This window comes from Toxotes jaculatrix, chromosome 1, assembly GCF_017976425.1.
Source record: "Toxotes jaculatrix isolate fToxJac2 chromosome 1, fToxJac2.pri, whole genome shotgun sequence".
In the NCBI taxonomy this organism is placed as follows: domain Eukaryota; kingdom Metazoa; phylum Chordata; class Actinopteri; family Toxotidae; genus Toxotes; species Toxotes jaculatrix.
In genome coordinates, this window is record NC_054394.1 from 8569886 (window position 1) to 8584281 (window position 14396).

The 14396-nt window shown below is 42.0% G+C and overlaps 1 protein-coding gene across 2 annotated transcripts in view; it reads left to right on the plus strand.

The window, feature by feature from the left end:
* The window catches only part of nkd1 (NKD inhibitor of WNT signaling pathway 1), a 35699-nt gene that overhangs the window by 6458 nt on the left and 14845 nt on the right, over positions 1-14396 (plus strand). The window lies entirely within an intron of this gene.

The following is a 14396-nucleotide window of genomic DNA, read 5'->3' on the forward strand; positions in this document are numbered from 1 at the left end:
AAATTAAGTTCGGAAGGAGAGCAATTAATTGATAAATATTTTAGTTGATAGAAAATGCCAAGTTTCATGTAGCCAGTATATTTGATCAAAGGCTTTTCCAAATAAGGATGCACGTTATAGAATTCCTTTGACGGATTAATGCAGATTTTTTTATTCCTCAGGTAGATAGGAAGGTCTCAGAAACCAAAATATCTATACACTGAAGAGAAGGTTGTGCGTCACGCATGCCCTGTTAAATGTAAACATTTTTAAAACCGCTCAATTCCATGGGCAGCATTTTCTATTTATACACAGCTATCACAGTGAAAAAATAAACCTACCTCTGCTGTAGAAAGGCTTTTGACTTGTAGCACAGGTGTATCTAATAACATTAACAAGGCTCAGTTCCATTAAGTGTCCCCAGTAAGACATGACATTGAGCCCACGTGCAAAAGACCAGGATGCAGCTCACTGAAAAGGAATGGAGCAATGAATGTTATTAATTCCATCTGTGATTTACCTGCTATGACATATTATACATTAAAAAAATCTTTTTTAGGTGGCTTGTTTACCCTTTAAAAATTCAAATTATAGTTCTGAAGATAAGAACTGACAGTTGCAGGGTAGGGGATTGTCAGAGCTGTATGCATTTTCGGGTGGGTGGGGGGGGGGTGGGCGGTGGAGGGTCTGGGAGAAACTCTAGGTGACTGGGGCTCCTCTGGTGGTGCTGAGCTCCTCTGAGCTTTCTGTGGGAGCTCAGTGCCCATTTTAATCACCCACTTAAAAGGCTCTGCTGAAGTGGGTGTTTAAGTGTTTAAACCCTGAATAATTCTCTCTTGTTTGTTTATCAGGTTCCCCTGTGGGTTGCGCTCTGGCCCGTGCAGTAAGTGCTGAATAATTTGACTGAGCACTCAAAGTGGCTCTCAAGTAGGACGAGATCAACATCTGCATAAAACTGCTATCAAGCTCTCATGAGAATGTGCACAGGCACAGGAGCGTGCATGCTCTTCACTCATGTGCCATGAAGCACACGGGCTCTCACAAATATACATACACACATTACCCATTTGTTTACCCTAATATGTGAATCCATTTATCACTGCTAACAGACGCAAGGTCCCAGCGTGATTCCGTTCCACTTGTTTTTCTTACAGACTAGACGTAGGGAAATGCCAGTGATGGTCTCTACATCGTCCGTGAGCCCCGCTGTTGTATTTATCCTTCTTGTGTTTGAGAGCTTTGGTGACCAGGGCTCTAAGGCCACCTGAGGTAGAGGGAATGGAGGAAGTGGATTTAGGTAAACAGAGTTGGGAGAGCATTGTGCCTCCTAAAGACAGAGGTTCCAGGGCTCTTCAGCTCTTCCTGTGGCGCCAGGGCTGGAGGAGGTCTGGATTGTGTGTTAGGGGATGTTTTTGGTGGAAGGAAAGCTAAACAGAGGAGCGGTCCTGCTGAAAGGAAAGCTGTCCTCCCCTGGTGTGTTTATGCTCCACAGGTGCCGCAACCCAAAGAGGACCTCACCCCGTGGACTCTCAATGAATCAGGCCAAGCCTGTGCTCCCCAAAGGGCCATTTGCCCTGTCCGTCAAACCCGCAGCTCCCCCAATCCATGTCTTTCTCAAGTAAAAAAAAAAAAAAAAAAACAGCTTCCTTGGACAGATTTTATAAGTCTTGAGGGGACTCCAAAGTAGCCTTACACCTCCTTAAGCTCACAATCCTGTTGTTGGCTTCTCAAATTTGAGTGAGTTTAGTTTTACATCTGAGTTTATATAAAATACAGAACAAGTCTGTTAAACATAGGCATGCATTTAAAGTGTCCCTGTATTTTAGCACAAGATCTGTCCTCTTCACATAGTTACCTTTTTGTTTCCTGAGCTTTTGTCTTATTCAGAGCCTCACACAAGTCGCAGGATGTTAAATGTGATTCGTCTCTCTCTGTTGCTATTGACTTTGGTTAATTTAATTTAAAATTTTTACTGTCTTTAGCCATAAGTGGTGTTACACGTCATTTCTGCCTCCTGTATGTTGATGATGTTTCACTTTACATATTCATATTCATGACACAATAAGATGGAGTTGTAAATAGAATAGAAGTGATGCGCTTGTTGACTTGTGGAATGAGATTAAATGGACAGAACATGTATGAATTAGCTTTCTCATAAATATTGTTTCTTGGTTTGTTTGTGTTTATTTTATTGCTTTTTATGGTTCTCTGTGCAATGTAGGTTTATATTTGAATGAACATTGGTATTAGAATTTGGTTCCAATTTTTTAACCGAGTAATGTACTCTGGCGCAAGTTCATTATAGTGACTAGTGACATAAGCCACTAATTCCAGTCAGCTATGAATAGAAACGTGCCTCTGGCACCAGCGTACTTGTATATAGTAGTTGAAGTGTCTATTTCTGCTGCTATGTTTACTTGCTAAGTTGAAACACTCTCTGTAATTATAGAGATTTTAGTTCCACAGTTAAAAGGTCAGATGTGAGGGATGTTTAGAGGTAGTGGCTTGTGGCTGGCAGGATGTCTGCTCTAAACATGCTGTGCGTGCTTGTGTGTGTACGAGAGTGTATGGACATGTGTGTGCGCAGGCACAGAGGAAGAATGGCCACCTTGGTGTTGAGGTCAGTTACATCTGGCCAACATACACACATCAGAGGTTTTCATAACTGCCACCTATCACATGGGACTCTGCTGTCGATTGCAGTGACAAAGTTCAGTAACTGGCTTTGAGTAAATGTTACTGACAGCGTCATTTGGAGAGATCTGAATATAAAGATCAGATTTTATGACATGTCCTCAACTACAGTTTGCTTCTTTCACCATGTGTATAGTGGCTTGATTGAATCCACACTGCACCCACAGTGTAGCCGTAGCACTTGATGAAACTTGTTCAGCAAATCAGATCGGAACCATTACCTGTTTTGTGCATGCCAGCTTTCCTAACTGCCTAACTAACATGTTCAGCCTGGATCAAATAATAAAAACCACATTAAAGAGAAGGCTTTGATTCTATACTGAGATGCCCTTTCAATTAAAAACATTACAAACTTGAGGGCTTGTCTAAGTCCATTATTTTCTCCCTAAGGTAACTTAGAAGTGAAAAAAAGTTTTTTGGTAATGTAAACTTTTGAAATGTTAAAACACAACTGAATATTTGGGGAAAATCTCAAGGACTGTCCCCGTATGAATATATACTATTTTGGAAAGAGATCCTTAATCTGTAGCTAGGGACATGACAAGTTACAGAGGTGTTTCTTCTCATTCGGCTGTGTCAAAAGGTTGAAGTGCCTGTCACTTTCTTGCTTCCCTCGAGGTAGACTTCCCGACTAAAGCCCTGTTCCTCCCACACTTTGCAGCACTTGAGACTGGCGTCTGAAGCCACCCAGACGACTGAAGGACTGTCTCTCCTCAAAGAGGGGCTTTGACTAATTGCTAAGACCCTTTAGACACAGTGTAGCACACAACGTTCAGACACTTAAGCATGGAAACAGACTTTCTGTCAACCATGTGTCTTGAATGTATAATCCATCCTATTTTTGCAGTAATGACTGACACACGTGCACCCACTCTGTAAGCCCATATCACCATGCACCATGAAGCTGGACTGCTTTGCCATTTTTGCCAAGGAAGTTAAAGGTTCCAGAGTGAACTAATTTCCTTCATGAGTGGTGAGATATTCTGTTGCCGTACAAACCGCACAAGCTTTCGGAGATGAGGTGTGTCATTTTGAGTAAGACTCTCCCTCTTCTCTTTCTCTCCTCACTTTTTCTCATTCTTTGGAACTGAGCTTTACTTTGAATTCAGAGGGCCATAATGTTGTGATTTGTTACTCTTGGCAGGCAGAGAGCACCTGTAAATCAAGGCCAAGCGACAGGCTGTCTCCATTCCCTTCCAAACTGTAGCTTCCTCTAGGGAATGCAAGGTCTCAGAGTGGAGTTCATTGGCTGGTGGAGAATGTGTTTTAAGGATTCACCTCTAGCTCAGTTTCCCTGTTAACCCTCTGAGTCATAAGGAAACTGTAGGATAAAAACAGAAGTGGCTTTGCTCATGCTGTTGCCTTAATGCATGTGTGTGCCTTGCTGTTTATGAGCAGTGTTACCTAAAAGTTCAAAAAATGACAAAATGTGGGAAAATAAGTAATATTGGTCTCAGTATGGCTCATGGCTGACACATTCATTTTATGAATCACACATAAAGTTGTATTAAAAATTAAAACAAACAAACAAAAAACTAATTTTAGGCAGCCTTAAAAATAATAATTCCTGAAAGTGGCCCAATGTTTTCCGCGTTTCTCTTGCAGTTGGTTTCTCTAAATTGCTGGAGGGGTGATCATGCAGTTCAACTCTTGATCTTGACACCTTGTATCCTTTCCCTCTCCTCCTCTCCAGCGAGATAGGGCTTTGATAAACAGTGTGATAAATGTTAATTGCTGTGGTTACATATTTTTCAAAAGCTAATAAAGGCTTTTACCTTGAGTAACAGGTAGGGTTTAGTGCCCGAGGGGCTGGCTGAGTTGTAAAAGCTTATCTTTGCAGGTGTAAAAGTTTTGTAAATGGGTCATTAAAGTGTTGGCCAACTTCACACATAAAACACAAAAAAGGGAGAGGGGGAGGGAGATTACTTCAGATCAGCATGTTTCTGAAGCATAGAGATGAAGGCTGTAAATCTCTGCTAATATTCCACTGAGCCTTTCAGGAGGCAGCCTTTGATGTGGGTGAGGTAATGTGACCAGCAGTGTTTGCAATGTTAATCTGACGTGGAGAAATGACTGGTGTCTGTGTGCTATCGCTCTACAAAAAGAAGGGATCCGGTCGCGGCACTTGTGGGTCCTGTGAAAAAACAAATGGAATTCAGAGAACAAACAACACGCATGCAAAAATTCACACATCCACGTCTTGTCATGTGTCTTTGCAATCTCTTATCCAGCAATGTCAGAGAGTTAATTTACACAGACACATGGTATAATTTGACTTAATATACGGTGCACAGAGCAAAACTGCTGAACCGCACCTTCTCCACATGTAGGGCTTTACGTCAACTACACTCAAGTGTTTCTGGTTTGTTTGTGTGTGTGTGTGTGTGTGAGAGTAGAGAATCTCTGCATGACCTGTGTTGTGAAGTAGAGTTAACACAGTAAGCCCTCTGGCATGTGCAGCCTCCTCAAACCCCTCCAGTCTTGGTGTTGCTGACCATGCACACTTTAATCATAGAGCAGCTTCCTCCAACCTGCCTGGTGATGGATCCCAACCCCGTGGCTATAATTTCCTTCCTGGGGTGCAGGAAGAGAAGTGGGTGTGCCGTGACTGAGGGGTGTCAGGCATGGGGCCGCAGAGTCTGCACGGAAGGTGTCCGTCTTTGATTCTCCCTCTGAGACGTCAAATTATACGTTAGCCCTCTTTAGTCAGCATAGTTTGGGGATTGGTTGTCCAATTATTTATCGTTGGTCTTTCTTCAAGTTAGAAAGTTGAGGAAGACAAACTGGTTGAGATCCAGAAGTGAAAGTTTTAGTGGCTATTTGGTGCCAACGTGTGGTTTCAAAGTTTGGTGTTGCAACCACTTGATAACATTTGCACATCCAATTAATCCCCTAAATTGAGATTTTCTTTTGTTGTCGTTGTTGTGTGTTGCTCATAAAAATTAAAATAAAACCTGTGCACCAAATGTACTGTAAAAAGCTTCAGATTAAAAGCATCCACCAGGTAGCGTATGTTATGTTAATGGTGCATGTGAAGGGCTCAACATCAAAGAGTTTACAATCTGTGACCTCTGGAAAGGCATTGAATTTCTTATCAAAGGCATAAAAAACACAGCAGATATGACTTCCTCTTGGCACTGCAGACTGCTCATGAGATCAGTTTTATGCATTTGTTCTCTTTGTTGTGAAGCTCTGACATTTTGGATGAGCAAACATCTGTTCTACTGGAGCAAAGTCAAGAAACTACCACAGTGCATCATGTGATGAAGAATCTGATAGTCTCTTTGTAAAATAAAACAGATTTATCTTGTTTGGCTAGAGAGAAATGAAGAGACGTTAATTTGCCATGGCTTTCACTCTGTAGGTGTTGTCTCAAATTTGGCCCGATCACCCCTCCTCCGTAAATGGAACCGTCTCGCGTCAGCTTCGCTATGCTATATGATTATCTGAGATCTTTATTTCATGTGTGAAAACTGATCCCCTTTGAAGCTTCTCTCAGAGGCAGTGCAGCGCTTCACTACCTCACATCAACACCCTCTATCTTGGCTCCATCTCTGGGCGTCATGTTTTACTGCTGCGTGGTGCTTTGAATGAGTCTGTTTAATGTTGCTGGAAGGTGAGGGGCACTCCAGTGTAAAGAACTGCAAAAGACTGGAGCCAGGTTTAAACTGCTGTCTGGTGATGACTGGTGGTCCGTTCCAGCAGCAGCACCACCACCACACTTACCACATAGTGCAGGATAGGCACTGCTCCAGATTCCAGGAGTTGTGCTGTTCGGTCCTTTGAAACTGCCTCCGGTATATCTCAGTTTACTCTTTGGGATGATGGAGGGGGATGGGTATTTCCTCTCTTGAGGCTCCCTGCGAGTAACGCTATACCTATAAGCTAATTTGCAGCTCTTGAACTAATACGAATTTTTTTGTTATTTTTATTTCTCGGTTTTCAACATTGAGGCTGTGTGTACACTAGAGATTTTGAAAATCCCCATGCTATACAGCTGTTTTCTCCATTAGTTATTCATAACCTTTAGTTAAAGGCTGCTTTCCAGGTTTGTCAGAATCAGTCAGAATCATTTTATTTGCCAGTTTAACTAAATTTATGGGACAAAGTACTAATATATGATGACATTTTAAGTGTATCTTAACATATCTGGTACCTGAACATACCAAGGACTGCATGCCTTGGATTATCCCTTTGAATTTTATCATACTGCCTGTATCAGTCTACATATACATACAGATATTGGCCATGCTGTGTCTGTGAAGAATATGTCACTTTTCACTTGTGGCAAAGGCTCTGTCACCCTCTCCCTCTCCAGTGTTGGGTGGCTTTTATGTGAGTGTCAGCAGCCTCAACTCTCTCCTGTTTGAAAGGCCCAGGGGAAGCTGACATGTACTTGGAGAAGCATCGTCGCTATTCCCACATTCTCCCTTGTCTCTGTCACTCTTCCTGTCTCGCCTCACACTTGGCTAAACGGCCTTTCGTCTGTGTCGTTCCCCACCTCATGTCGGCACCATTGCTCCAAACGTCTCGGTCCTGAAGGTGTTTTCTTGCGCTGGGTGGAGAGTGAAGCAGGAGGCACCCAGCCGCAGTCCTAATGAGATTTTTCCTGGGTTTTGATGGAGTGCCAGTGGCGCTGCCATTGCTCTAGAGGCCTGCCTCCAGTGAGCTCTGGCGTGCGATCAGGGGGAGCTGTCGTCGGCCGCATAAATTGTCAGCCTGTGTGGTGGGTCGTGGAGGCAGACAGCACAGAGACCAAGAGGCCTTGTGGGACTTTCCCACAATCACATACAAGTACATATTACTTGCACTTTAATGTACCCTTTTGCTTTCAAACAGACTCAAAAAAAAAAAAAAAAAAAAATTGGCCCAGTGGGTCCATGTCTGCACTGCCAGAGTAAGGATGACGCTAGAGGCAACTTTCTGTCTTAACTCACCAAATTGGTTCTGAGCCAGCATCCACTTACTGTCTAACTGTTCTCTATTGACCCTATAATGCAAAAGTCAATGGCTTAAGCTCAAACTTTTTAAGCTTAATTGTAGCCAGGGTAGGCTATTTGAGCATAGTGCACTTTCCAGCTACACCCTGCTGTACAGTGCTTCAGGATGTACTGAATTGAAGTCTTCTTCATTCCTGTCAGTGCTGATCAAGGTTTCCGGCCAAGGGATCCGTTGAGTCATTTAACTTTATCTCACCATTTTGATGAAAGTTTAATGATTTAAACTGCTGACAAGATGGAGCTTTTTTTTTTTTTTTTTTTATCTCTGTGAGGTTAGCTACCTCTTCAGAGCTGACATATTCGACTTGTGAGCCAAGATGAAAATGGCCAGTGTAAACAGCAATGTGGCATTTTCATTTAATTTCCTTAAGAATGTGGCTTCAGACTAACTTTATGGATGTAAATTCAAGGCTACAGCTCTCACGTCCTCGCTGCATGTAATGAGTTCCAGCCTCAGTGGTGAAATGAAGTTAGAGTAGGTTTTTAACTAAGGCAGAATGTTTGCATTTACTATCACAACGTCCACAGACATCTTTGGGTTATGTGTATGGACACATAGGGCTATTTGTATATGAACACCAGTTAAAGAGATATTTCTGTAAACTGCGTCAATTATGTTGCTAAGTTGTTTACATTTAACAGCTATCCAAACATATACTGTGCTGTTGACGTGAACAGTTTGCTCCCGTGTGTTTTGAAAGTAAGTAAAAATCATGATATAGGTGCAAATCTGTTGAAGCTCTGAGTCTACATTCCATATTGAGTTTAACTGAAATATATCAGTTATTTGTTTATTATAATAAGTAATAATTGGTTAAGGGACTGGTGTTGAATGAGAATCCCTCAGTTTGATGTTTTAGACTTGATGTTTTCATTAATACGGAAACATACTGAGGCGTGTAGAGTGGTCACCATTCTTAAATAAATAACTTCATATAATGTTAGTTCTATAAATATTATCATTCTTAAATATACCTATCTGTACTTGGTATATGTAAATCCATATTCATAAAGTGTGCCATTGATGCGGTTTGCCAAATAATTCCAATGGCCAACCCAAACAGGCTTTCAGGCTGGTGAGGTATGTAGTTGGGATGTTGTAATGGGGCAGGCACACTGTGCTCTGTGTTATAGTCTAGTAATAAATCACTTTCTGCAAAGGGGCTTGAACAACTTTAAAACACACAGGGGCCACACAATCCCTTGTCCTAAAGGCCCTGAAGAAGCTCTGAAGGACCTGGCTGCTGTTGAAAGCAAAATGCTTTATGCTCTGGTTTCCACAGAACATTTAACATCATGTCTGGAAAATTGTTTTAGCTGGTCCCAAGTGCAGCAGAAAGATGCTTGTTTGTGCCCTGAAGCCAGCACCTCTGACCGAATCCTGCAGAGACGTGGGAAAGTGACACGTTCGCCATAGCTTTTCTAAGCTACAGAGACAAGCAGGAGTAAAATGCCCAAACAATGCAGCACCCGATGTCATGGTTTTCAGAAAAGAGACCCAAGAGTGCAACCCAAGAGGCAGATGTACAAATAAAGAGTCTTTACTGAGAACAAAACAAGGATACAAACATCCAAGCAGGTAAACAAAGAATAAACAGGCAGGCAAAGAACAGAGTGTTGGAAAGCTAAGGCACATGGCACAAAAATTGGTGTATATGCTAGGGAGCTGATGAGGGAATGTGGAACAGGTGAGCAGGTGAGTGGGGAGGAGGAGCAGGTCAGGTGGCAGGTGGGAGCGGCAGGGTCTGAAATGACAGCAGATTTAGTACATCGATTTCTTGACCTGAGCAGGCACGTGACAGTATATGCCTTCTCTCAATCAATGAGCCGGGCAGGAGGTGGGCTTGAGCCAGGTGACAGAGGGCTTTCTCCTGGTTTAATGTGGGAGACCTGTAAGGTGGGATGGATCCATAAGAGAAGTGATGGTCACAGGTGCTCCGCTGCAGGGTTAATGACTTTAGAGATGGGGAAAAGGCCATTGAGTTGGGAAGCCATCTTTTGGGGCTCTAAATGTAAAGGCAAGTCCCGAGTGGAAAGCCAGACTCGCTGATCGGGGGTGTACTGGGATGCTGTGGGGTGCCTCTGATTGCCTGCTCTTTGATACGTTCTGGAGAAGAGTGGAGTGGGCCATGAACCAGGTGCTGGAAGGGACGCTGGTCTCTCTTTCTTGTTCCAGAAAGAGTGGGGATTGATAACCTCAGGAGCACTGACCGAAGTCCCCAACATCCTGCAAAATTCCTTCTAGAAACAGGAGGTGAACTAAGCCCCTCAATACAGTAGAACCAAACTTCCGGGCCATAGAACTCATACTTTTCTGCTTTCATGAAGATTTGCTCCTCCAGGAGTCTTTATAGGACCTTCCTTATGTGTCTCATGTGCTCCTGTAGGGATCTGGAAAAGACTAGAATATCATTGAAGAAGACAAACTTGCTTAATATGTCCTTGAAGACATTATTAACTAGGGCTTGGAACACTGTGGAGTAATTAGTCAGCCAGAAGGGCATAACTAAGTATTGATAGTGACCACTGGTGGTGTTAAATGCAGTTTTTCATTCATCCCTCTTCAGAATATGGACCAATTTCTAAGGTCCGGTTTGGTGAAAACAGTGGCATCCTGGAGCAATTCAAAAGCAGATGAGTTGAGTGGGAGGGATACCTGTTTCTCTATGATGTTGTTGAGTCCTCAATAATCAATGCAGGCAGAGAGGTTCTTCACTAAGAAGAGCCCTGCTCCTTTGAGGATGAAAAAGGATGAATGATGGCAGTTGCCAGAGACTCGCTGATGTTTTTTTCCATGGCCTGCGTCTCTGTAGCCGAGAAGGAGGACAATCAACCCTTGGGGGGGAGAGGTGCCAGGCAGGAGGTCTGCTTTGGAGTCATAGGTTTAGTGAGGAAGCAGGAATGTGGCTCGGTTGAAGACCTCCTTCATATTTGTATTCACCTTAGACAGGCCTGGGAACTTGGAAGGAGAAGGAGAATTAGGGACAAGAGACAAAGCATTTCTCAGGCAACCAGCATGACAGTGCTCACTCCAGTCTAAAATCACTCCAGTCGCCCAGTCAACGTGGAGATTGTCTGTAACTAGCCAGGGGTAACCAAGAGTTACTGGAAGTTGAGGGGCGTTCTGAATGTTTCTGAGTCACGTACTGTTGAGTTTGTAGTGCCACTGCTGATATTTACTAAATAGAAGGTTGGCACCTCTCATTTCATCGTTTGCACTGTAGTTGAGCCACTGTGGGACGGTTAGATTCTCCTTTGGCCTGAAATGCTCTCCCACAGTGACCTCTGATCCTCAAATTAGTAAGTGTCCAGAGACAAGCCCATTGGTGGCTCACTGCTGGACCAAATGAGACTGATGGCTCTTTTCTGGTTACCGTTTTACATACATATAGCTGGTCACTGTGCATGCATACCATGTGTGCTAGAAACTAATGAGATTCAAGTTTCTCATTGATAGCCTTGACCATTTGGATTGACTAACTGTTTGTAAATGTTGCATCACTTGAGCCTCGTCTGTACTCATTAGTGGAGAAATCACTTTAGAGAGGGATGACCAGCATCACAGTTTTGAGAAAAATCCACTTTGAGTGCTTCCATTTCAAGTCACACTGAAGGGAGTGTGTTTAAGCCTTTTCCTCCTGTGAAAAGGACTGGACTGAATTACTTTCTCACCAAAGACGAGCATTTTTACTCACTGTCACCTCAATATGTATTGATTCTTTAATATGTAATATTTCTGTTTAAAATGTCTCCTATGCTGTACAAAAGATATTCAGTCTTTTTAATAGTCTTCCAATTCCAACACCATTCTATGCTGCCTTCAGTTTAATATATTGAAGATAATATTGCAAAATTGTGTTGTTGTTTTTTAACATGAATTTTTTCTCGTTTCACTTTTCATTGGTGGTGTAGGTGAATCATAGACAAAGGAGATGAAGTCAGAAGGTATCAGGAAGATTTAGAAACTGAACTGATGATGTTTATTACAGCAGCAAATAGGGTGAATAGTTCAACCAGAAATGTTGCTTCTGCCATTAAAACCTTTCTTTTCTGGAGCTGGGCAAGAAATTGGCCTCATTGTTCCCAGTTGGCTGACGGGAAAGCAGGAAACTCAGAAGCAAACACCTTATTTTTAGAACTCCTACATGTTATTTTTTTAACCCAGGATGGTCTGATCAATCACTGCCAAAGCCAGAAACTTGAGAGCTAAGCTCGAAAGTGGTAGTGCCATCAGGCCAAGACTATTGTCTGGGAAAATGGATTCAGTCTTTGGTTCAAATCTGTGTCACTATAGAAGATGAGAACAAAATTTCAAGTCATCTAATAAAAGATTGTACACCTGAAATGGTTACAAGTTGGAGGCTTCTTAACAGGGAGAAGTGTTTTTTTTTCTTTTTTCTAAGAATTCACATGTCACAGGGCAAAGAAAAATACACTTATAAGGAATGGTAGGAAATATGGGTTTTCTGCTCCAGTTTGAAAATTCTTTTTTTTTTTTTGTTCTGCTTCCCTGTATATCCATTTCTATTTAGTGGTCAGAGACTTCATGAGAGGAGGAGTTAGTACGTGCGTGCGTGCGTGTGTGTGTGTGTGTGTGTGTGTGTGTGTGTGTGTGTGTGTGTGTCTGTGTGTGTGTGTGTGTGTGTGTGTCTCTAAAGTAAAAAAAGCATGGGGTATTTTTTTTTCTTAACACTGACCAGAGCAAATCCCAGAGTAACCCCAGCATACTAATAATACAGCTCCCATCCATCACCACAGACAACGACCAATTAGCACATTCCTCTTCCCCCTTTTTCTCATGTTCTTGGCTAACCCCTCAATAATTTTGGATCATTCATCAAAAAACTGAAATGCGTTCAAGATGCTGTATTTGTGTACACGTATGCTCGTGTGTTTTTGTGCGTGAGGAATTGAGGGAATTTTGTTTGTAGACGGATTTAATTTTCTTTGGGGCATTATGGAAACAGAGACCAGTGTTAATGTTACCACAGACTAATTTGCAGATACCCAGTGAGGTGGGTCATACCCATGCCTGTGACCTATCTGAATGGGTCAACACGCAGAGATCTGGCTTGAAATCCAGTTGGAGAAATCAACTGTGTATATGGACAGAAGGAGAGAAGTCATAATGAAACCTATAGTAACTTTACCTAGTAATTATGTAATATAATTGTATAATTCTACAGTGTAGCACTAAAATATGTGGAACTATATTGCAGTCTAGAGTGTCTGCTAAAGCCAACAACCAGTCATTAACCTGTAACAGCAGTCTCAAACGAATGTGATCAATGCAGGTTGAAAGCTTTCTTTTAAAGTGAACTGAGGCTTTCTGAATATCAGAAACTAGAACATCTGCCAGTAAACAGGAGAATATTTCAACTGTATTTTTGTCAGCAAATTTTTAATTACTGTACAATGAAAGTCAACCAAGCAAATGATGGTAAATACATTTTCATCAAATTCACTGGAGAACTCTTTGCTTTAGTTAAGTGTAACTCACTAAAAATTTTACAGTAAATCCAAAGAAAAAATAATATTGTTTTAGCTCATTTTTCTTTCAGTAAGTCACAGTTTACATGAATAATGTAGGATGGAAGCCAAACCTCTGATTAAGTATTATCATCACTACACAGAAAGCTGGCAAGTACTGCAAACTCTACAAATGCAAGACCTGCAGGAGTAGCCATCTTCTATTGAACATGGATGAATTGTCCATATTAAGTACGACTATGTTGAACTAACTGACTGTGGTGATTTTGTGTTCACAGGCCTTTACTGGCAATGGACTGATCAATTTAGCTGACAAATGTGTAATTGGTTATCATATAAATAATACATAAGCTCTACTCTGACCATCTGTCAGCAAAACCCATTTGAAGCATGAAGGTTCACTGTTGACCGTGTACAAAAAACATGGTGAAATAAAACACTGTTGGGTTTGTGTTTACACTAGTGGTTAGTTCAAGCATAGTTCATAGCTCTAGTATCATTTTCTTGCGTTCTGTTGTATCCCTTATTTGATCCTGCAGTTACCATATAAACCACTGGTGACCCTTTTATGATACCAAAGCTGAGCAGTTTCAGAACTGCATTAAAACCAGCTGAGGAGCAGGTTCATGAAAGCTAGGCCGTAACGTGTGTTGACCTACCCGTACCAACAACAAACACAGGTTTATCCCTGCTTTGGGCTAACAGTCTTACAGCCAGCCAGTCAGTGAGTCCTGTGGCTTGCTGTATTCTTTTCCTGAGGCCACCCACAGTGCTGCAGCCTGGCCGGCACTAGTCTGAGGAGGGTAGGATCACACCATCTGACCTTCTACCTCTTTGGATTACACAGAAATCCCCTCTCACGCTGTCACAGCTTCGCCTCTTACACACACACACACACACACACACACACACACACACACACACATTTTCATAAATGTGTGTACATTTATGAAAATACCAGCATGTACACAACAAACACACATGCTCCTACACTTAGATTCAAGGAGGTATTTTATGATGTTAATTATTAATTATTAAGGTTAATCTTCACCTATGCTAAGTCTGCTGTTAATGTGTTCTGCCTCAGTCTGTGCAGTTAAACTTGTTTCTGATGACTGACCGAAGACCTTTTTTTTTTGTACCATGAAACACTTTGAAATGAAGCCAGGGCTGGGTCTTTGAATGTGTGTGTATGAATTTATGAATGTGTGCATGTGCAGTATGTGCGTTTGT